We start from the raw sequence: 26514 nt of genomic DNA, 5'->3' as shown, positions 1-26514 counted from the left end.
ACATTTTGAGACCCGTTAGAACTTTTTGCAATGTGAATTAAACACTTGGCACCATATAGTTTACAAGGCACTTCTTAGGACCTAGATAACTAATGTATAGTGCAAATATTTTAGTTAAGTTCTTTTAACGATAACAGACAAACCTTTTATTGGTTAACTGTTATACTTTTATTATTTACTTATTAGACTCTAATAAACATTTTGAAACCCGTTAGAACTTTTTGCAATGTGAATTAAACATTTGGCACCATATAGTTTACAAAGCACTTCATAAGACCTAGATAACTAATGTATAGTGCAAATGTTTTAGTTAAGTTCTTTTAACGATAACAGACAAATCTTTTATTGGTTAACTGTTATACTTTTATTATTTACTCATTAGACTCTAATAAACATTTTGAGACCCGTTAGAACTTTTTGCAATGTGAACTAAACATTTTGCACCATATAGTTCACAAGGCACTTTTTAGGACCTATATATAACTAATGTATAGTGCAAATGTTTCAGTTAAGTTCTTTTAACGATAACAGACAAACCTTTTATTGGTTAACTGTTATACTTTTATTATTTACTTATTAGACTCTAATAAACATTTTGAAACCCGTTAGAACTTTTTGCAATGTGAATTAAACATTTTGCACCATATAGTTCACAAGGCACTTTTTAGGACCTATATAACTAATGTATAGTGCAAATGTTTTAGTTAAGTTCTTTTAACGATAACAAACAAAACTTTTATTGGTTAACTGTTATACTTTTATTATTTACTTATTAGACTCTAATAAACATTTTGAGACCCGTTAAAACTTTTTGCAACGTGAACTAAACGTTTTGCACCATATAGTTCACAAGGCACTTTTTAGGACCTATATATAACTAATGTATAGTGCAAATGTTTCAGTTAAGTTCTTTTAACGATAACAGACAAACCTTTTATTGGTAAACTGTTATACTTTTATTATTTACTTATTAGACTCTAATAAACATTTTGAAACCCGTTAGAACTTTTTTCCAAGGTGAATTAAACATTTTGCACCATATAGTCAGAAGGCTCTTTTCAGGACCTATATAACTAATGCATAATGCATATGTTGTAGTTAAGTTCTTTTAACGATAACAGACCCAATTTTCATTGGTTAACTGTTATGCTCTTGTTATTTACTTATTAGACTCTAATAAACATTTTGAGACCCGTTAGAGCTTTTTGCAACGTGAATTAAAGATTTTGCAGCATATAGTTCAGAAAGCTCTTTTTAGGACCTATATAACTAATGTATAGTGCAAATGTTTTAGTTAAGTTCTTTTAACGATAACAAACAAACCTTTTTATTGGTTAACTGTTATACTTTTATTATTTATTTATTAGACTCTAATAAACATTTTGAGACCCGTTAGAACTTTTTGCAATGTGAATTGCACATTTGGCACCATATAGTTTACAAGGCACTTTTTAGGACCTAGATAACTAATGTATAGTGCAAATGTTTTAGTTAAGTTCTTTTAACGATAACAGACAAACATTTTATTGGTTAACTGTTATACTTTTACTATTTACTTATTAGACTCTAATAAACATTTTGAGACCCGTTAGAACTTTTTGCAATGTGAACTAAACATTTTGCACCATATAGTTCACAAGGCACTTTTTAGGACCTATATATAACTAATTTATAGTGCAAATGTTTCAGTTAAGTTCTTTTAGCGATAACAGACAAACATTTTATTGGTTAACTGTTATACTTTTATTATTTACTCATTAGACTCTAATAAACATTTTGAAACCCGTTAGAACTTTTTGCAATGTGAATTAAACATTTTGCACCATATAGTTCACAAGGCACTTTTTAGGACCTATATAACTAATGTATAGTGCAAATATTTTAGTTAAGTTCTTTTAACGATAACAAACCTTTTTATTGGTTAACTGTTATACATTTAATATTTACTTATTAGACTCTAATAAACATTTTGAGACACGTTAGAACTTTTTGCAATGTGAATTAAACATTTTGCACCATATAGTTCACAAGGCACTTTTTAGGACCTATATATAAGTAATGTATAGTGCAAATGTTTCAGTTAAGTTCTTTTAACGATAACAGACAAACCTTTTATTGGTTAATTGTTATACTTTTGTTATTTACTTATTAGACTCTCATAAATATTTTGAGAACCGTTAAAACTTTTTGCAATGTGAACTAAACATTTTGCACCATATAGTTCACAAGGCACTTTTTAGGATCTATAAAACTAATGTATAGTGCAAATGTTTCAGTTAAGTTCTTTTAACGATAACAGACAAACCTTTTATTGGTTAACTGTTATACTTTTATTATTTACTTATTAGACTCTAATAAACATTTTGAAACCCGTTAGAACTTTTTGCAATATGAATTAAACATTTTGCACCATATAGTTCACAAGGCACTTTTTAGGTCCTATATAACTAATGTATAGTGCAAATGTTTTGTTTAAGTTCTTTTAACGATAACAGACAAACCTTTTTATTGGTTAACTGTTATACTTTTATTATTTACTTATTAGACTCTAATAAATGTTTTTATACGCGATAGAACTTTTGGGATTGTGAATTAAACATTTGCACCATATAGTTCGCAACGCCCTTTTAAGGACCTACATAACTAATGTATAGTGCATATATTGTAGTTAAGTTCTTTTAACAATAAAAGAAAAAAACTTATTGATTCACTGTTATACTATTATTAGTTACTTATTAGACTCTAATAAACATTTTGAGACCCGTTAGAACTTTTTGCAATGTGAATTAAACACTTGGCACCATATAGTTCACAAGGCACTTCTTAGGACCTAGATAACTAATGTATAGTGCAAATGTTTTAGTTAAGTTCTTTTAACGATAACAGACAAACCTTTTATTGGTTAACTGTTATACTTTTATTATTTACTTATTAGACTCTAATAAACATTTTGAAACCCGTTAGAACTTTTTGCAATGTGAATTAAACATTTGGCACCATATAGTTTACAAAGCACTTCATAGGACCTAGATAACTAATGTATAGTGCAAATGTTTTAGTTAAGTTCTTTTAACGATAACAGACAAATCTTTTATTGGTTAACTGTTATACTTTTATTATTTACTCATTAGATTCTAATAAACATTTTGAGACCCGTTAGAACTTTTTGCAATGTGAACTAAACATTTTGCACCATATAGTTCACAAGGCACTTTTTAGGACCTATATATAACTAATGTATAGTGCAAATGTTTCAGTTAAGTTCTTTTAACGATAACAGACAAACCTTTTATTGGTTAACTGTTATACTTTTATTATTTACTTATTAGACTCTAATAAACATTTTGAAACCCGTTAGAACTTTTTGCAATGTGAATTAAACATTTTGCACCATATAGTTCACAAGGCACTTTTTAGGACCTATATAACTAATTTATAGTGCAAATGTTTTAGTTAAGTTCTTTTAACGATAACAAACAAAACTTTTATTGGTTAACTGTTATACTTTTATTATTTACTTATTAGACTCTAATAAACATTTTGAGACCCGTTAAAACTTTTTGCAACGTGAACTAAACGTTTTGCACCATATAGTTCACAAGGCACTTTTTAGGACCTATATATAACTAATGTATAGTGCAAATGTTTCAGTTAAGTTCTTTTAACGATAACAGACAAACCTTTTATTGGTAAACTGTTATACTTTTATTATTTACTTATTAGACTCTAATAAACATTTTGAAACCCGTTAGAACTTTTTTCCAATGTGAATTAAACATTTTGCACCATATAGTCAGAAGGCTCTTTTCAGGACCTATATAACTAATGCATAATGCATATGTTGTAGTTAAGTTCTTTTAACGATAACAGACCCAATTTTCATTGGTTAACTGTTATGCTCTTGTTATTTACTTATTAGACTCTAATAAACATTTTGAGACCCGTTATGGCTTTTTGCAACGTGAATTAAAGATTTTGCAGCATATAGTTCAGAAAGCACTTTTTAGGACCTATATAACTAATGTATAGTGCAAATGTTTTAGTTAAGTTCTTTTAACGATAAAAAACAAACCTTTTTATTGGTTAACTGTTATACTTTTATTATTTATTTATTAGACTCTAATAAACATTTTGAGACCCGTTAGAACTTTTTGCAATGTGAATTGCACATTTGGCACCATATAGTTTACAAGGCACTTTTTAGGACCTAGATAACTAATGTATAGTGCAAATGTTTTAGTTAAGTTCTTTTAACGATAACAGACAAACCTTTTATTGGTTAACTGTTATACTTTTATTATTTACTTATTAGACTCTAATAAACATTTTGAGACCCGTTAGAACTTTTTGCAATGTGAACTAAACATTTTGCACCATATAGTTCACAAGGCACTTTTTAGGACCTATATATAACTAATGTATAGTGCAAATGTTTCAGTTAAGTTCTTTTAACGATAACAGACAAACCTTTTATTGGTTAACTGTTATACTTTTATTATTTACTTATTAGACTCTAATAAACATTTTGAAACCCGTTAGAGCTTTTGGGATTGTGAATTAAACATTTGGCACCATATAGTTCACAAGGCACTTTTTAGGACCTATATAACTAATGTATAGTGCAAATGTTTTAGTTAAGTTCTTTTAACCATAACAAACCTTTTATTGGTTAACTGTTATACATTTAATATTTACTTATTAGACTCTAATAAACATTTTGAGACACGTTAGAACTTTTTGCAATGTGAATTAAACATTTTGCACCATATAGTTCACAAGGCACTTTTTAGGACCTATATATAAGTAATGTATAGTGCAAATGTTTCAGTTAAGTTCTTTTAACGATAACAGACAAACCTTTTATTGGTTAATTGTTATACTTTTGTTATTTACTTATTAGACTCTCATAAATATTTTGAGAACCGTTAAAACTTTTTGCAATGTGAACTAAACATTTTGCACCATATAGTTCACAAGGCACTTTTTAGGATCTATAAAACTAATGTATAGTGCAAATGTTTCAGTTAAGTTCTTTTAACGATAACAGACAAACCTTTTATTGGTTAACTGTTATACTTTTATTATTTACTTATTAGACTCTAATAAACATTTTGAAACCCGTTAGAACATTTTGCAATGTGAATTAAACATTTTGCACCATATAGTTCACAAGGCACTTTTTAGGACCTATATAACTAATGTATAGTGCAAATGTTTTAGTTAAGTTCTTTTAACGATAACAGACAAACCTTTTTATTGGTTAACTGTTATACTTTTATTATTTACTTATTAGACTCTAATAAATGTTTTTATACGCGATAGAACTTTTGGGATTGTGAATTAAACATTTGCACCATATAGTTCGCAACGCCCTTTTAAGGATCTACATAACTAATGTATAGTGCATATATTGTAGTTAAGTTCTTTTAACAATAAAAGAAAAAAAATTATTGATTAACTGTTATACTATTATTAGTTACTTATTAGACTCTAATAAACATTTTGAGACCCGTTAGAACTTTTTGCAATGTGAATTAAACACTTGGCACCATATAGTTTACAAGGCACTTCTTAGGACCTAGATAACTAATGTATAGTGCAAATATTTTAGTTAAGTTCTTTTAACGATAACAGACAAACCTTTTATTGGTTAACTGTTATACTTTTATTATTTACTTATTAGACTCTAATAAACATTTTGAAACCCGTTAGAACTTTTTGCAATGTGAATTAAACATTTGGCACCATATAGTTTACAAAGCACTTCATAAGACCTAGATAACTAATGTATAGTGCAAATGTTTTAGTTAAGTTCTTTTAACGATAACAGACAAATCTTTTATTGGTTAACTGTTATACTTTTATTATTTACTCATTAGACTCTAATAAACATTTTGAGACCCGTTAGAACTTTTTGCAATGTGAACTAAACATTTTGCACCATATAGTTCACAAGGCACTTTTTAGGACCTATATATAACTAATGTATAGTGCAAATGTTTCAGTTAAGTTCTTTTAACGATAACAGACAAACCTTTTATTGGTTAACTGTTATACTTTTATTATTTACTTATTAGACTCTAATAAACATTTTGAAACCCGTTAGAACTTTTTGCAATGTGAATTAAACATTTTGCACCATATAGTTCACAAGGCACTTTTTAGGACCTATATAACTAATGTATAGTGCAAATGTTTTAGTTAAGTTCTTTTAACGATAACAAACAAAACTTTTATTGGTTAACTGTTATACTTTTATTATTTACTTATTAGACTCTAATAAACATTTTGAGACCCGTTAAAACTTTTTGCAACGTGAACTAAACGTTTTGCACCATATAGTTCACAAGGCACTTTTTAGGACCTATATATAACTAATGTATAGTGCAAATGTTTCAGTTAAGTTCTTTTAACGATAACAGACAAACCTTTTATTGGTAAACTGTTATACTTTTATTATTTACTTATTAGACTCTAATAAACATTTTGAAACCCGTTAGAACTTTTTTCCAAGGTGAATTAAACATTTTGCACCATATAGTCAGAAGGCTCTTTTCAGGACCTATATAACTAATGCATAATGCATATGTTGTAGTTAAGTTCTTTTAACGATAACAGACCCAATTTTCATTGGTTAACTGTTATGCTCTTGTTATTTACTTATTAGACTCTAATAAACATTTTGAGACCCGTTAGAGCTTTTTGCAACGTGAATTAAAGATTTTGCAGCATATAGTTCAGAAAGCTCTTTTTAGGACCTATATAACTAATGTATAGTGCAAATGTTTTAGTTAAGTTCTTTTAACGATAACAAACAAACCTTTTTATTGGTTAACTGTTATACTTTTATTATTTATTTATTAGACTCTAATAAACATTTTGAGACCCGTTAGAACTTTTTGCAATGTGAATTGCACATTTGGCACCATATAGTTTACAAGGCACTTTTTAGGACCTAGATAACTAATGTATAGTGCAAATGTTTTAGTTAAGTTCTTTTAACGATAACAGACAAACATTTTATTGGTTAACTGTTATACTTTTACTATTTACTTATTAGACTCTAATAAACATTTTGAGACCCGTTAGAACTTTTTGCAATGTGAACTAAACATTTTGCACCATATAGTTCACAAGGCACTTTTTAGGACCTATATATAACTAATTTATAGTGCAAATGTTTCAGTTAAGTTCTTTTAGCGATAACAGACAAACATTTTATTGGTTAACTGTTATACTTTTATTATTTACTCATTAGACTCTAATAAACATTTTGAAACCCGTTAGAACTTTTTGCAATGTGAATTAAACATTTTGCACCATATAGTTCACAAGGCACTTTTTAGGACCTATATAACTAATGTATAGTGCAAATATTTTAGTTAAGTTCTTTTAACGATAACAAACCTTTTTATTGGTTAACTGTTATACATTTAATATTTACTTATTAGACTCTAATAAACATTTTGAGACACGTTAGAACTTTTTGCAATGTGAATTAAACATTTTGCACCATATAGTTCACAAGGCACTTTTTAGGACCTATATATAAGTAATGTATAGTGCAAATGTTTCAGTTAAGTTCTTTTAACGATAACAGACAAACCTTTTATTGGTTAATTGTTATACTTTTGTTATTTACTTATTAGACTCTCATAAATATTTTGAGAACCGTTAAAACTTTTTGCAATGTGAACTAAACATTTTGCACCATATAGTTCACAAGGCACTTTTTAGGATCTATAAAACTAATGTATAGTGCAAATGTTTCAGTTAAGTTCTTTTAACGATAACAGACAAACCTTTTATTGGTTAACTGTTATACTTTTATTATTTACTTATTAGACTCTAATAAACATTTTGAAACCCGTTAGAACTTTTTGCAATATGAATTAAACATTTTGCACCATATAGTTCACAAGGCACTTTTTAGGTCCTATATAACTAATGTATAGTGCAAATGTTTTGTTTAAGTTCTTTTAACGATAACAGACAAACCTTTTTATTGGTTAACTGTTATACTTTTATTATTTACTTATTAGACTCTAATAAATGTTTTTATACGCGATAGAACTTTTGGGATTGTGAATTAAACATTTGCACCATATAGTTCGCAACGCCCTTTTAAGGACCTACATAACTAATGTATAGTGCATATATTGTAGTTAAGTTCTTTTAACAATAAAAGAAAAAAACTTATTGATTAACTGTTATACTATTATTAGTTACTTATTAGACTCTAATAAACATTTTGAGACCCGTTAGAACTTTTTGCAATGTGAATTAAACACTTGGCACCATATAGTTCACAAGGCACTTCTTAGGACCTAGATAACTAATGTATAGTGCAAATGTTTTAGTTAAGTTCTTTTAACGATAACAGACAAACCTTTTATTGGTTAACTGTTATACTTTTATTATTTACTTATTAGACTCTAATAAACATTTTGAAACCCGTTAGAACTTTTTGCAATGTGAATTAAACATTTGGCACCATATAGTTCACAAGGCACTTTTTAGGACCTATATATAACTAATGTATAGTGCAAATGTTTCAGTTAAGTTCTTTTAACGATAACAGACAAACCTTTTATTGGTTAACTGTTATACTTTTATTATTTACTTATTAGACTCTAATAAACATTTTGAAACCCGTTAGAGCTTTTGGGAATGTGAATTAAACATTTGGCACCATATAGTTCACAAGGCACTTTTTAGGACCTATATAACTAATGTATAGTGCAAATGTTTTAGTTAAGTTCTTTTAACCATAACAAACCTTTTATTGGTTAACTGTTATACATTTAATATTTACTTATTAGACTCTAATAAACATTTTGAGACACGTTAGAACTTTTTGCAATGTGAATTAAACATTTTGCACCATATAGTTCACAAGGCACTTTTTAGGACCTATATATAAGTAATGTATAGTGCAAATGTTTCAGTTAAGTTCTTTTAACGATAACAGACAAACCTTTTATTGGTTAATTGTTATACTTTTGTTATTTACTTATTAGACTCTCATAAATATTTTGAGAACCGTTAAAACTTTTTGCAATGTGAACTAAACATTTTGCACCATATAGTTCACAAGGCACTTTTTAGGATCTATAAAACTAATGTATAGTGCAAATGTTTCAGTTAAGTTCTTTTAACGATAACAGACAAACCTTTTATTGGTTAACTGTTATACTTTTATTATTTACTTATTAGACTCTAATAAACATTTTGAAACCCGTTAGAACATTTTGCAATGTGAATTAAACATTTTGCACCATATAGTTCACAAGGCACTTTTTAGGACCTATATAACTAATGTATAGTGCAAATGTTTTAGTTAAGTTCTTTTAACGATAACAGACAAACCTTTTTATTGGTTAACTGTTATACTTTTATTATTTACTTATTAGACTCTAATAAATGTTTTTATACGCGATAGAACTTTTGGGATTGTGAATTAAACATTTGCACCATATAGTTCGCAACGCCCTTTTAAGGACCTACATAACTAATGTATAGTGCATATATTGTAGTTAAGTTCTTTTAACAATAAAAGAAAAAAAATTATTGATTAACTGTTATACTATTATTAGTTACTTATTAGACTCTAATAAACATTTTGAGACCCGTTAGAACTTTTTGCAATGTGAATTAAACACTTGGCACCATATAGTTTACAAGGCACTTCTTAGGACCTAGATAACTAATGTATAGTGCAAATATTTTAGTTAAGTTCTTTTAACGATAACAGACAAACCTTTTATTGGTTAACTGTTATACTTTTATTATTTACTTATTAGACTCTAATAAACATTTTGAAACCCGTTAGAACTTTTTGCAATGTGAATTAAACATTTGGCACCATATAGTTTACAAAGCACTTCATAAGACCTAGATAACTAATGTATAGTGCAAATGTTTTAGTTAAGTTCTTTTAACGATAACAGACAAATCTTTTATTGGTTAACTGTTATACTTTTATTATTTACTCATTAGACTCTAATAAACATTTTGAGACCCGTTAGAACTTTTTGCAATGTGAACTAAACATTTTGCACCATATAGTTCACAAGGCACTTTTTAGGACCTATATATAACTAATGTATAGTGCAAATGTTTCAGTTAAGTTCTTTTAACGATAACAGACAAACCTTTTATTGGTTAACTGTTATACTTTTATTATTTACTTATTAGACTCTAATAAACATTTTGAAACCCGTTAGAACTTTTTGCAATGTGAATTAAACATTTTGCACCATATAGTTCACAAGGCACTTTTTAGGACCTATACAACTAATTTATAGTGCAAATGTTTTAGTTAAGTTCTTTTAACGATAACAAACAAAACTTTTATTGGTTAACTGTTATACTTTTATTATTTACTTATTAAACTCTAATAAACATTTTGAGACACGTTAGAACTTTTTGCAATGTGAATTAAACATTTTGCACCATATAGTTCACAAGGCACTTTTTAGGACCTATATATAACTAATGTATAGTGCAAATGTTTCAGTTAAGTTCTTTTAACGATAACAGACAAACCTTTTATTGGTTAACTGTTATACTTTTATTATTTACTTATTAGACTCTAATAAACATTTTGAAACCCGTTAGAACTTTTTGCAATGTGAATTAAACATTTTGCACCATAAAGTTCACAAGGCACTTTTTAGGACCTATATAACTAATTTATAGTGCAAATGTTTTAGTTAAGTTCTTTTAACGATAACAAACAAAAATTTTATTGGTTAACTGTTATAATTTTATTATTTACTTATTAAACTCTAATAAACATTTTGAGACACGTTAGAACTTTTTGCAATGTGAATTAAACATTTTGCACCATATAGTTCACAAGGCACTTTTTAGGACCTATATAACTAATGTATAGTGCAAATGTTTCAGTTAAGTTCTTTTAACGATAACAAACCTTTTATTGGTTAACTGTTATACATTTAATATTTACTTATTAGACTCTAATAAACATTTTGAGACACGTTAGAACTTTTTGCAATGTGAATTAAACATTTGGCACCATATAGTTCACAAGGCACTTTTTAGGACCTATATATAAGTAATGTATAGTGCAAATGTTTCAGTTAAGTTCTTTTAACGATAACAGACAAACCTTTTATTGGTTAATTGTTATACTTTTGTTATTTACTTATTAGACTCTCATAAATATTTTGAGAACCGTTAAAACTTTTTGCAATGTGAACTAAACATTTTGCACCATATAGTTCACAAGGCACTTTTTAGGATCTATAAAACTAATGTATAGTGCAAATGTTTTAGTTAAGTTCTTTTAACGATAACAGACAAACCTTTTATTGGTTAACTGTTATACTTTTATTATTTACTTATTAGACTCTAATAAACATTTTGAAACCCGTTAGAACTTTTTGCAATGTGAATTAAACATTTTGCACCATATAGTTCACAAGGCACTTTTTAGGACCTATATAACTAATGTATAGTGCAAATGTTTTATTTAAGTTCTTTTAACGATAACAGACAAACCTTTTTATTGGTTAACTGTTATACTTTTATTATTTACTTATTAGACTCTAATAAATGTTTTTATACGCGATAGAACTTTTGGGATTGTGAATTAAACATTTGCACCATATAGTTCGCAACGCCCTTTTAAGGACCTACATAACTAATGTATAGTGCATATATTGTAGTTAAGTTCTTTTAACAATAAAAGAAAAAAACTTATTGATTAACTGTTATACTATTATTAGTTACTTATTAGACTCTAATAAACATTTTGAGACCCGTTAGAACTTTTTGCAATGTGAATTAAACACTTGGCACCATATAGTTTACAAGGCACTTCTTAGGACCTAGATAACTAATGTATAGTGCAAATGTTTTAGCTAAGTTCTTTTAACGATAACAGACAAACCTTTTATTGGTTAACTGTTATACTTTTATTATTTACTTATTAGACTCTAATAAACATTTTGAAACCCGTTAGAACTTTTTGCAATGTGAATTAAACATTTGGCACCATATAGTTTACAAAGCACTTCATAGGACCTAGATAACTAATGTATAGTGCAAATGTTTTAGTTAAGTTCTTTTAACGATAACAGACAAATCTTTTATTGGTTAACTGTTATACTTTTATTATTTACTCATTAGATTCTAATAAACATTTTGAGACCCGTTAGAACTTTTTGCAATGTGAACTAAACATTTTGCACCATATAGTTCACAAGGCACTTTTTAGGACCTATATATAACTAATGTATAGTGCAAATGTTTCAGTTAAGTTCTTTTAATGATAACAGACAAACCTTTTTATTGGTTAACTGTTATACTTTTATTATTTACTTATTAGACTCTAATAAACATTTTGAAACCCGTTAGAACTTTTTGCAATGTGAATTAAACATTTTGCACCATATAGTTCACAAGGCACTTTTTAGGACTTATATAACTAATTTATAGTGCAAATGTTTTAGTTAAGTTCTTTTAACGATAACAAACAAAACTTTTATTGGTTAACTGTTATACTTTTATTATTTACTTATTAGACTCTAATAAACATTTTGAGACCCGTTAAAACTTTTTGCAACGTGAACTAAACGTTTTGCACCATATAGTTCACAAGGCACTTTTTAGGACCTATATATAACTAATGTATAGTGCAAATGTTTCAGTTAAGTTCTTTTAACGATAACAGACAAACCTTTTATTGGTAAACTGTTATACTTTTATTATTTACTTATTAGACTCTAATAAACATTTTGAAACCCGTTAGAACTTTTTTCCAATGTGAATTAAACATTTTGCACCATATAGTCAGAAGGCTCTTTTCAGGACCTATATAACTAATGCATAATGCATATGTTGTAGTTAAGTTCTTTTAACGATAACAGACCCAATTTTCATTGGTTAACTGTTATGCTCTTGTTATTTACTTATTAGACTCTAATAAACGTTTTGAGACCCGTTAGAGCTTTTTGCAACGTGAATTAAAGATTTTGCAGCATATAGTTCAGAAAGCACTTTTTAGGACCTATATAACTAATGTATAGTGCAAATGTTTTAGTTAAGTTCTTTTAACGATAACAAACAAACCTTTTTATTGGTTAACTGTTATACTGTTATTATTTATTTATTAGACTCTAATAAACATTTTGAGACCCGTTAGAACATTTTGCAATGTGAATTGCACATTTGGCACCATTTAGTTTACAAGGCACTTTTTAGGACCTAGATAACTAATGTATAGTGCAAATGTTTTAGTTAAGTTCTTTTAACGATAACAGACAAACCTTTTATTGGTTAACTGTTATACTTTTATTATTTACTTATTAGACTCTAATAAACATTTTGAGCTCCGTTAGAACTTTTTGCAATGTGAACTAAACATTTTGCACCATATAGTTCACAAGGCACTTTTTAGGACCTATATATAACTAATGTATAGTGCAAATGTTTCAGTTAAGTTCTTTTAACGATAACAGACAAACCTTTTATTGGTTAACTGTTATACTTTTATTATTTACTTATTAGACTCTAATAAACATTTTGAAACCCGTTAGAACTTTTGGGAATGTGAATTAAACATTTGGCACCATATAGTTCACAAGGCACTTTTTAGGACCTATATAACTAATGTATAGTGCAAATGTTTTAGTTAAGTTCTTTTAACCATAACAAACCTTTTATTGGTTAACTGTTATACATTTAATATTTACTTATTAGACTCCAATAAACATTTTGAGACACGTTAGAACTTTTTGCAATGTGAACTAAACATTTTGCACCATATAGTTCACAAGGCACTTTTTAGGACCTATATATAAGTAATGTATAGTGCAAATGTTTCAGTTAAGTTCTTTTAACGATAACAGACAAACCTTTTATTGGTTAATTGTTATACTTTTGTTATTTACTTATTAGACTCTCATAAATATTTTGAGAACCGTTAAAACTTTTTGCAATGTGAACTAAACATTTTGCACCATATAGTTCACAAGGCACTTTTTAGGACCTATATAACTAATGTATAGTGCAAATGTTTTAGTTAAGTTCTTTTAACGATAACAGACAAACTTTTTTATTGGTTAACTGTTATACTTTTATTATTTACTTATTAGACTCTAATAAATGTTTTTATACGCGATAGAACTTTTGGGATTGTGAATTAAACATTTGCACCATATAGTTCGCAACGCCCTTTTAAGGACCTATATAACTAATGTATAGTGCATATATTGTAGTTAAGTTCTTTTAACAATAAAAGAAAAAAAATTATTGATTAACTGTTATACTATTATTAGTTACTTATTAGACTCTAATAAACATTTTGAGACCCGTTAGAACTTTTTGCAATGTGAATTAAACACTTGGCACCATATAGTTTACAAGGCACTTCTTAGGACCTAGATAACTAATGTATAGTGCAAATATTTTAGTTAAGTTCTTTTAACGATAACAGACAAACCTTTTATTGGTTAACTGTTATACTTTTATTATTTACTTATTAGACTCTAATAAACATTTTGAAACCCGTTAGAACTTTTTGCAATGTGAATTAAACATTTGGCACCATATAGTTTACAAAGCACTTCATAAGACCTAGATAACTAATGTATAGTGCAAATGTTTTAGTTAAGTTCTTTTAACGATAACAGACAAATCTTTTATTGGTTAACTGTTATACTTTTATTATTTACTCATTAGACTCTAATAAACATTTTGAGACCCGTTAGAACTTTTTGCAATGTGAACTAAACATTTTGCACCATATAGTTCACAAGGCACTTTTTAGGACCTATATATAACTAATGTATAGTGCAAATGTTTCAGTTAAGTTCTTTTAACGATAACAGACAAACCTTTTATTGGTTAACTGTTATACTTTTATTATTTACTTATTAGACTCTAATAAACATTTTGAAACCCGTTAGAACTTTTTGCAATGTGAATTAAACATTTTGCACCATATAGTTCACAAGGCACTTTTTAGGACCTATACAACTAATTTATAGTGCAAATGTTTTAGTTAAGTTCTTTTAACGATAACAAACAAAACTTTTATTGGTTAACTGTTATACTTTTATTATTTACTTATTAAACTCTAATAAACATTTTGAGACACGTTAGAACTTTTTGCAATGTGAATTAAACATTTTGCACCATATAGTTCACAAGGCACTTTTTAGGACCTATATATAACTAATGTATAGTGCAAATGTTTCAGTTAAGTTCTTTTAACGATAACAGACAAACCTTTTATTGGTTAACTGTTATACTTTTATTATTTACTTATTAGACTCTAATAAACATTTTGAAACCCGTTAGAACTTTTTGCAATGTGAATTAAACATTTTGCACCATAAAGTTCACAAGGCACTTTTTAGGACCTATATAACTAATTTATAGTGCAAATGTTTTAGTTAAGTTCTTTTAACGATAACAAACAAAAATTTTATTGGTTAACTGTTATAATTTTATTATTTACTTATTAAACTCTAATAAACATTTTGAGACACGTTAGAACTTTTTGCAATGTGAATTAAACATTTTGCACCATATAGTTCACAAGGCACTTTTTAGGACCTATATAACTAATGTATAGTGCAAATGTTTCAGTTAAGTTCTTTTAACGATAACAAACCTTTTATTGGTTAACTGTTATACATTTAATATTTACTTATTAGACTCTAATAAACATTTTGAGACACGTTAGAACTTTTTGCAATGTGAATTAAACATTTTGCACCATATAGTTCACAAGGCACTTTTTAGGACCTATATATAAGTAATGTATAGTGCAAATGTTTCAGTTAAGTTCTTTTAACGATAACAGACAAACCTTTTATTGGTTAATTGTTATACTTTTGTTATTTACTTATTAGACTCTCATAAATATTTTGAGAACCGTTAAAACTTTTTGCAATGTGAACTAAACATTTTGCACCATATAGTTCACAAGGCACTTTTTAGGATCTATAAAACTAATGTATAGTGCAAATGTTTTAGTTAAGTTCTTTTAACGATAACAGACAAACCTTTTATTGGTTAACTGTTATACTTTTATTATTTACTTATTAGACTCTAATAAACATTTTGAAACCCGTTAGAACTTTTTGCAATGTGAATTAAACATTTTGCACCATATAGTTCACAAGGCACTTTTTAGGACCTATATAACTAATGTATAGTGCAAATGTTTTATTTAAGTTCTTTTAACGATAACAGACAAACCTTTTTATTGGTTAACTGTTATACTTTTATTATTTACTTATTAGACTCTAATAAATGTTTTTATACGCGATAGAACTTTTGGGATTGTGAATTAAACATTTGCACCATATAGTTCGCAACGCCCTTTTAAGGACCTACATAACTAATGTATAGTGCATATATTGTAGTTAAGTTCTTTTAACAATAAAAGAAAAAAACTTATTGATTAACTGTTATACTATTATTAGTTACTTATTAGACTCTAATAAACATTTTGAGACCCGTTAGAACTTTTTGCAATGTGAATTAAACACTTGGCACCATATAGTTTACAAGGCACTTCTTAGGACCTAGATAACTAATGTATAGTGCAAATGTTTTAGTTAAGTTCTTTTAACGATAACAGACAAACCTTTTATTGGTTAACTGTTATACTTTTATTATTTACTTATTAGACTCTAATAAACATTTTGAAACCCGTTAGAACTTTTTGCAATGTGAATTAAACATTTGGCACCATATAGTTTACAAAGCACTTCATAGGACCTAGATAACTAATGTATAGTGCAAATGTTTTAGTTAAGTTCTTTTAACGATAACAGACAAATCTTTTATTGGTTAACTGTTATACTTTTATTATTTACTCATTAGATTCTAATAAACATTTTGAGACCCGTTAGAACTTTTTGCAATGTGAACTAAACATTTTGCACCATATAGTTCACAAGGCACTTTTTAGGACCTATATATAACTAATGTATAGTGCAAATGTTTCAGTTAAGTTCTTTTAATGATAACAGACAAACCTTTTTATTGGTTAACTGTTATACTTTTATTATTTACTTATTAGACTCTAATAAACATTTTGAAACCCGTTAGAACTTTTTGCAATGTGAATTAAACATTTTGCACCATATAGTTCACAAGGCACTTTTTAGGACTTATATAACTAATTTATAGTGCAAATGTTTTAGTTAAGTTCTTTTAACGATAACAAACAAAACTTTTATTGGTTAACTGTTATACTTTTATTATTTACTTATTAGACTCTAATAAACATTTTGAGACCCGTTAAAACTTTTTGCAACGTGAACTAAACGTTTTGCACCATATAGTTCACAAGGCACTTTTTAGGACCTATATATAACTAATGTATAGTGCAAATGTTTCAGTTAAGTTCTTTTAACGATAACAGACAAACCTTTTATTGGTAAACTGTTATACTTTTATTATTTACTTATTAGACTCTAATAAACATTTTGAAACCCGTTAGAACTTTTTTCCAATGTGAATTAAACATTTTGCACCATATAGTCAGAAGGCTCTTTTCAGGACCTATATAACTAATGCATAATGCATATGTTGTAGTTAAGTTCTTTTAACGATAACAGACCCAATTTTCATTGGTTAACTGTTATGCTCTTGTTATTTACTTATTAGACTCTAATAAACGTTTTGAGACCCGTTAGAGCTTTTTGCAACGTGAATTAAAGATTTTGCAGCATATAGTTCAGAAAGCACTTTTTAGGACCTATATAACTAATGTATAGTGCAAATGTTTTAGTTAAGTTCTTTTAACGATAACAAACAAACCTTTTTATTGGTTAACTGTTATACTGTTATTATTTATTTATTAGACTCTAATAAACATTTTGAGACCCGTTAGAACATTTTGCAATGTGAATTGCACATTTGGCACCATTTAGTTTACAAGGCACTTTTTAGGACCTAGATAACTAATGTATAGTGCAAATGTTTTAGTTAAGTTCTTTTAACGATAACAGACAAACCTTTTATTGGTTAACTGTTATACTTTTATTATTTACTTATTAGACTCTAATAAACATTTTGAGCTCCGTTAGAACTTTTTGCAATGTGAACTAAACATTTTGCACCATATAGTTCACAAGGCACTTTTTAGGACCTATATATAACTAATGTATAGTGCAAATGTTTCAGTTAAGTTCTTTTAACGATAACAGACAAACCTTTTATTGGTTAACTGTTATACTTTTATTATTTACTTATTAGACTCTAATAAACATTTTGAAACCCGTTAGAACTTTTGGGAATGTGAATTAAACATTTGGCACCATATAGTTCACAAGGCACTTTTTAGGACCTATATAACTAATGTATAGTGCAAATGTTTTAGTTAAGTTCTTTTAACCATAACAAACCTTTTATTGGTTAACTGTTATACATTTAATATTTACTTATTAGACTCCAATAAACATTTTGAGACACGTTAGAACCTTTTGCAATGTGAATTAAACATTTTGCACCATATAGTTCACAAGGCACTTTTTAGGACCTATATATAAGTAATGTATAGTGCAAATGTTTCAGTTAAGTTCTTTTAACGATAACAGACAAACCTTTTATTGGTTAATTGTTATACTTTTGTTATTTACTTATTAGACTCTCATAAATATTTTGAGAACCGTTAAAACTTTTTGCAATGTGAACTAAACATTTTGCACCATATAGTTCACAAGGCACTTTTTAGGACCTATATAACTAATGTATAGTGCAAATGTTTTAGTTAAGTTCTTTTAACGATAACAGACAAACTTTTTTATTGGTTAACTGTTATACTTTTATTATTTACTTATTAGACTCTAATAAATGTTTTTATACGCGATAGAACTTTTGGGATTGTGAATTAAACATTTGCACCATATAGTTCGCAACGCCCTTTTAAGGACCTATATAACTAATGTATAGTGCATATATTGTAGTTAAGTTCTTTTAACAATAAAAGAAAAAAAATTATTGATTAACTGTTATACTATTATTAGTTACTTATTAGACTCTAATAAACATTTTGAGACCCGTTAGAACTTTTTGCAATGTGAATTAAACACTTGGCACCATATAGTTTACAAGGCACTTCTTAGGACCTAGATAACTAATGTATAGTGCAAATATTTTAGTTAAGTTCTTTTAACGATAACAGACAAACCTTTTATTGGTTAACTGTTATACTTTTATTATTTACTTATTAGACTCTAATAAACATTTTGAAACCCGTTAGAACTTATTGCAATGTGAATTAAACATTTGGCACCATATAGTTTACAAAGCACTTCATAGGACCTAGATAACTAATGTATAGTGCAAATGTTTTAGTTAAGTTCTTTTAACGATAACAGACAAATCTTTTATTGGTTAACTGTTATACTTTTATTATTTACTCATTAGATTCTAATAAACATTTTGAGACCCGTTAGAACTTTTTGCAATGTGAACTAAACATTTTGCACCATATAGTTCACAAGGCACTTTTTAGGACCTATATATAACTAATGTATAGTGCAAATGTTTCAGTTAAGTTCTTTTAATGATAACAGACAAACCTTTTTATTGGTTAACTGTTATACTTTTATTATTTACTTATTAGACTCTAATAAACATTTTGAAACCCGTTAGAACTTTTTGCAATGTGAATTAAACATTTTGCACCATATAGTTCACAAGGCACTTTTTAGGACCTATATAACTAATTTATAGTGCAAATGTTTTAGTTAAGTTCTTTTAACGATAACAAACAAAACTTTTATTGGTTAACTGTTATACTTTTATTATTTACTTATTAGACTCTAATAAACATTTTGAGACCCGTTAAAACTTTTTGCAACGTGAACTAAACGTTTTGCACCATATAGTTCACAAGGCACTTTTTAGGACCTATATATAACTAATGTATAGTGCAAATGTTTCAGTTAAGTTCTTTTAACGATAACAGACAAACCTTTTATTGGTAAACTGTTATACTTTTATTATTTACTTATTAGACTCTAATAAACATTTTGAAACCCGTTAGAACTTTTTTCCAATGTGAATTAAACATTTTGCACCATATAGTCAGAAGGATCTTTTCAGGACCTATATAACTAATGCATAATGCATATGTTGTAGTTAAGTTCTTTTAACGATAACAGACCCAATTTTCATTGGTTAACTGTTATGCTCTTGTTATTTACTTATTAGACTCTAATAAACGTTTTGAGACCCGTTAGAGCTTTTTGCAACGTGAATTAAAGATTTTGCAGCATATAGTTCAGAAAGCACTTTTTAGGACCTATATAACTAATGTATAGTGCAAATGTTTTAGTTAAGTTCTTTTAACGATAACAAACAAACCTTTTTATTGGTTAACTGTTATACTTTTATTATTTATTTATTAGACTCTAATAAACATTTTGAGACCCGTTAGAACTTTTTGCAATGTGAATTGCACATTTGGCACCATTTAGTTTACAAGGCACTTTTTAGGACCTAGATAACTAATGTATAGTGCAAATGTTTTAGTTAAGTTCTTTTAACGATAACAGACAAACCTTTTATTGGTTAACTGTTATACTTTTATTATTTACTTATTAGACTCTAATAAACATTTTGAGCTCCGTTAGAACTTTTTGCAATGTGAACTAAACATTTTGCACCATATAGTTCACAAGGCACTTTTTAGGACCTATATATAACTAATGTATAGTGCAAATGTTTCAGTTAAGTTCTTTTAACGATAACAGACAAACCTTTTATTGGTAAACTGTTATACTTTTATTATTTACTTATTAGACTCTAATAAACATTTTGAAACCCGTTAGAACTTTTTTCCAATGTGAATTAAACATTTTGCACCATATAGTCAGAAGGCTCTTTTCAGGACCTATATAACTAATGCATAATGCATATGTTGTAGTTAAGTTCTTTTAACGATAACAGACCCAATTTTCATTGGTTAACTGTTATGCTCTTGTTATTTACTTATTAGACTCTAATAAACATTTTGAGACCCGTTAGAGCTTTTTGCAACGTGAATTAAAGATTTTGCAGCATATAGTTCAGAAAGCACTTTTGAGGACCTATATAACTAATGTATAGTGCAAATGTTTTAGTTAAGTTCTTTTAACGATAACAAACAAACCTTTTTATTGGTTAACTGTTATACTTTTATTATTTATTTATTAGACTCTAATAAACATTTTGAGACCCGTTAGAACTTTTTGCAATGTGAATTGCACATTTGGCACCATATAGTTCACAAGGCACTTTTTAGGACCTAGATAACTAATGTATAGTGCAAATGTTTTAGTTAAGTTCTTTTAACGATAACAGACAAACCTTTTATTGGTTAACTGTTATACTTTTATTATTTACTTATTAGACTCTAATAAACATTTTGAGACCCGTTAGAACTTTTTGCAATGTGAATTAAACATTTTGCACCATATAGTTCACAAGGCACTTTTTAGGACCTATATATAAGTAATGTATAGTGCAAATGTTTCAGTTAAGTTCTTTTAACGATAACAGACAAACCTTTTATTGGTTAATTGTTATACTTTTGTTATTTACTTATTAGACTCTCATAAATATTTTGAGAACCGTTAAAACTTTTTGCAATGTGAACTAAACATTTTGCACCATATAGTTCACAAGGCACTTTTTAGGATCTATAAAACTAATGTATAGTGCAAATGTTTCAGTTAAGTTCTTTTAACGATAACAGACAAACCTTTTATTGGTTAACTGTTATACTTTTATTATTTACTTATTAGACTCTAATAAACATTTTGAAACCCGTTAGAACATTTTGCAATGTGAATTAAACATTTTGCACCATATAGTTCACAAGGCACTTTTTAGGACCTATATAACTAATGTATAGTGCAAATGTTTTAGTTAAGTTCTTTTAACGATAACAGACAAACCTTTTTATTGGTTAACTGTTATACTTTTATTATTTACTTATTAGACTCTAATAAATGTTTTTATACGCGATAGAACTTTTGGGATTGTGAATTAAACATTTGCACCATATAGTTCGCAACGCCCTTTTAAGGACCTACATAACTAATGTATAGTGCATATATTGTAGTTAAGTTCTTTTAACAATAAAAGAAAAAAAATTATTGATTAACTGTTATACTATTATTAGTTACTTATTAGACTCTAATAAACATTTTGAGACCCGTTAGAACTTTTTGCAATGTGAATTAAACACTTGGCACCATATAGTTTACAAGGCACTTCTTAGGACCTAGATAACTAATGTATAGTGCAAATATTTTAGTTAAGTTCTTTTAACGATAACAGACAAACCTTTTATTGGTTAACTGTTATACTTTTATTATTTACTTATTAGACTCTAATAAACATTTTGAAACCCGTTAGAACTTTTTGCAATGTGAATTAAACATTTGGCACCATATAGTTTACAAAGCACTTCATAAGACCTAGATAACTAATGTATAGTGCAAATGTTTTAGTTAAGTTCTTTTAACGATAACAGACAAATCTTTTATTGGTTAACTGTTATACTTTTATTATTTACTCATTAGACTCTAATAAACATTTTGAGACCCGTTAGAACTTTTTGCAATGTGAACTAAACATTTTGCACCATATAGTTCACAAGGCACTTTTTAGGACCTATATATAACTAATGTATAGTGCAAATGTTTCAGTTAAGTTCTTTTAACGATAACAGACAAACCTTTTATTGGTTAACTGTTATACTTTTATTATTTACTTATTAGACTCTAATAAACATTTTGAAACCCGTTAGAACTTTTAGCAATGTGAATTAAACATTTTGCACCATATAGTTCACAAGGCACTTTTTAGGACCTATATAACTAATTTATAGTGCAAATGTTTTAGTTAAGTTCTTTTAACGATAACAAACAAAACTTTTATTGGTTAACTGTTATACTTTTATTATTTACTTATTAAACTCTAATAAACATTTTGAGACACGTTAGAACTTTTTGCAATGTGAATTAAACATTTTGCACCATATAGTTCACAAGGCACTTTTTAGGACCTATATATAACTAATGTATAGTGCAAATGTTTCAGTTAAGTTCTTTTAACGATAACAGACAAACCTTTTATTGGTTAACTGTTATACTTTTATTATTTACTTATTAGACTCTAATAAACATTTTGAAACCCGTTAGAACTTTTTGCAATGTGAATTAAACATTTTGCACCATAAAGTTCACAAGGCACTTTTTAGGACCTATATAACTAATTTATAGTGCAAATGTTTTAGTTAAGTTCTTTTAACGATAACAAACAAAAATTTTATTGGTTAACTGTTATAATTTTATTATTTACTTATTAAACTCTAATAAACATTTTGAGACACGTTAGAACTTTTTGCAATGTGAATTAAACATTTTGCACCATATAGTTCACAAGGCACTTTTTAGGATCTATATAACTAATGTATAGTGCAAATGTTTTAGTTAAGTTCTTTTAACGATAACAAACCTTTTATTGGTTAACTGTTATACATTTAATATTTACTTATTAGACTCTAATAAACATTTTGAGACACGTTAGAACTTTTTGCAATGTGAATTAAACATTTTGCACCATATAGTTCACAAGGCACTTTTTAGGACCTATATATAAGTAATGTATAGTGCAAATGTTTCAGTTAAGTTCTTTTAACGATAACAGACAAACCTTTTATTGGTTAATTGTTATACTTTTGTTATTTACTTATTAGACTCTCATAAATATTTTGAGAACCGTTAAAACTTTTTGCAATGTGAACTAAACATTTTGCACCATATAGTTCACAAGGCACTTTTTAGGATCTATAAAACTAATGTATACTGCAAATGTTTTAGTTAAGTTCTTTTAACGATAACAGACAAACCTTTTATTGGTTAACTGTTATACTTTTATTATTTACTTATTAGACTCTAATAAACATTTTGAAACCCGTTAGAACTTTTTGCAATGTGAATTAAACATTTTGCACCATATAGTTCACAAGGCACTTTTTAGGACCTATATAACTAATGTATAGTGCAAATGTTTTATTTAAGTTCTTTTAACGATAACAGACAAACCTTTTTATTGGTTAACTGTTATACTTTTATTATTTACTTATTAGACTCTAATAAATGTTTTTATACGCGATAGAACTTTTGGGATTGTGAATTAAACATTTGCACCATATAGTTCGCAACGCCCTTTTAAGGACCTACATAACTAATGTATAGTGCATATATTGTAGTTAAGTTCTTTTAACAATAAAAGAAAAAAACTTATTGATTAACTGTTATACTATTATTAGTTACTTATTAGACTCTAATAAACATTTTGAGACCCGTTAGAACTTTTTGCAATGTGAATTAAACACTTGGCACCATATAGTTTACAAGGCACTTCTTAGGACCTAGATAACTAATGTATAGTGCAAATGTTTTAGTTAAGTTCTTTTAACGATAACAGACAAACCTTTTATTGGTTAACTGTTATACTTTTATTATTTACTTATTAGACTCTAATAAACATTTTGAGACCCGTTAAAACTTTTTGCAACGTGAACTAAACGTTTTGCACCATATAGTTCACAAGGCACTTTTTAGGACCTATATATAACTAATGTATAGTGCAAATGTTTCAGTTAAGTTCTTTTAACGATAACAGACAAACCTTTTATTGGTAAACTGTTATACTTTTATTATTTACTTATTAGACTCTAATAAACATTTTGAAACCCGTTAGAACTTTTTTCCAATGTGAATTAAACATTTTGCACCATATAGTCAGAAGGCTCTTTTCAGGACCTATATAACTAATGCATAATGCATATGTTGTAGTTAAGTTCTTTTAACGATAACAGACCCAATTTTCATTGGTTAACTGTTATGCTCTTGTTATTTACTTATTAGACTCTAATAAAAGTTTTGAGACCCGTTAGAGCTTTTTGCAACGTGAATTAAAGATTTTGCAGCATATAGTTCAGAAAGCACTTTTTAGGACCTATATAACTAATGTATAGTGCAAATGTTTTAGTTAAGTTCTTTTAACGATAACAAACAAACCTTTTTATTGGTTAACTGTTATACTTTTATTATTTATTTATTAGACTCTAATAAACATTTTGAGACCCGTTAGAACTTTTTGCAATGTGAATTGCACATTTGGCACCATTTAGTTTACAAGGCACTTTTTAGGACCTAGATAACTAATGTATAGTGCAAATGTTTTAGTTAAGTTCTTTTAACGATAACAGACAAACCTTTTATTGGTTAACTGTTATACTTTTATTATTTACTTATTAGACTCTAATAAACATTTTGAGCTCCGTTAGAACTTTTTGCAATGTGAACTAAACATTTTGCACCATATAGTTCACAAGGCACTTTTTAGGACCTATATATAACTAATGTATAGTGCAAATGTTTCAGTTAAGTTCTTTTAACGATAACAGACAAACCTTTTATTGGTTAACTGTTATACTTTTATTATTTACTTATTAGACTCTAATAAACATTTTGAAACCCGTTAGAACTTTTGGGAATGTGAATTAAACATTTGGCACCATATAGTTCACAAGGCACTTTTTAGGACCTATATAACTAATGTATAGTGCAAATGTTTTAGTTAAGTTCTTTTAACCATAACAAACCTTTTATTGGTTAACTGTTATACATTTAATATTTACTTATTAGACTCTAATAAACATTTTGAGACACGTTAGAACTTTTTGCAATGTGAATTAAACATTTTGCACCATATAGTTCACAAGGCACTTTTTAGGACCTATATATAAGTAATGTATAGTGCAAATGTTTCAGTTAAGTTCTTTTAACGATAACAGACAAACCTTTTATTGGTTAATTGTTATACTTTTGTTATTTACTTATTAGACTCTCATAAATATTTTGAGAACCGTTAAAACTTTTTGCAATGTGAACTAAACATTTTGCACCATATAGTTCACAAGGCACTTTTTAGGACCTATATAACTAATGTATAGTGCAAATGTTTTAGTTAAGTTCTTTTAACGATAACAGACAAACCTTTTTATTGGTTAACTGTTATACTTTTATTATTTACTTATTAGACTCTAATAAACATTTTGAAACCCGTTAGAACTTTTTGCAATGTGAATTAAACATTTGGCACCATATAGTTTACAAAGCACTTCATAGGACCTAGATAACTAATGTATAGTGCAAATGTTTTAGTTAAGTTCTTTTAACGATAACAGACAAATCTTTTATTGGTTAACTGTTATACTTTTATTATTTACTCATTAGATTCTAATAAACATTTTGAGACCCGTTAGAACTTTTTGCAATGTGAACTAAACATTTTGCACCATATAGTTCACAAGGCACTTTTTAGGACCTATATATAACTAATGTATAGTGCAAATGTTTCAGTTAAGTTCTTTTAATGATAACAGACAAACCTTTTTATTGGTTAACTGTTATACTTTTATTATTTACTTATTAGACTCTAATAAACATTTTGAAA

The sequence above is a fragment of the Clavelina lepadiformis genome, chromosome 7 (genome assembly GCF_947623445.1).
Source record: "Clavelina lepadiformis chromosome 7, kaClaLepa1.1, whole genome shotgun sequence".
Taxonomy (NCBI): domain Eukaryota; kingdom Metazoa; phylum Chordata; class Ascidiacea; order Aplousobranchia; family Clavelinidae; genus Clavelina; species Clavelina lepadiformis.
The sequence above is the reverse complement of the archived record's forward strand: the minus strand, read 5'-3'. Positions refer to the sequence as shown.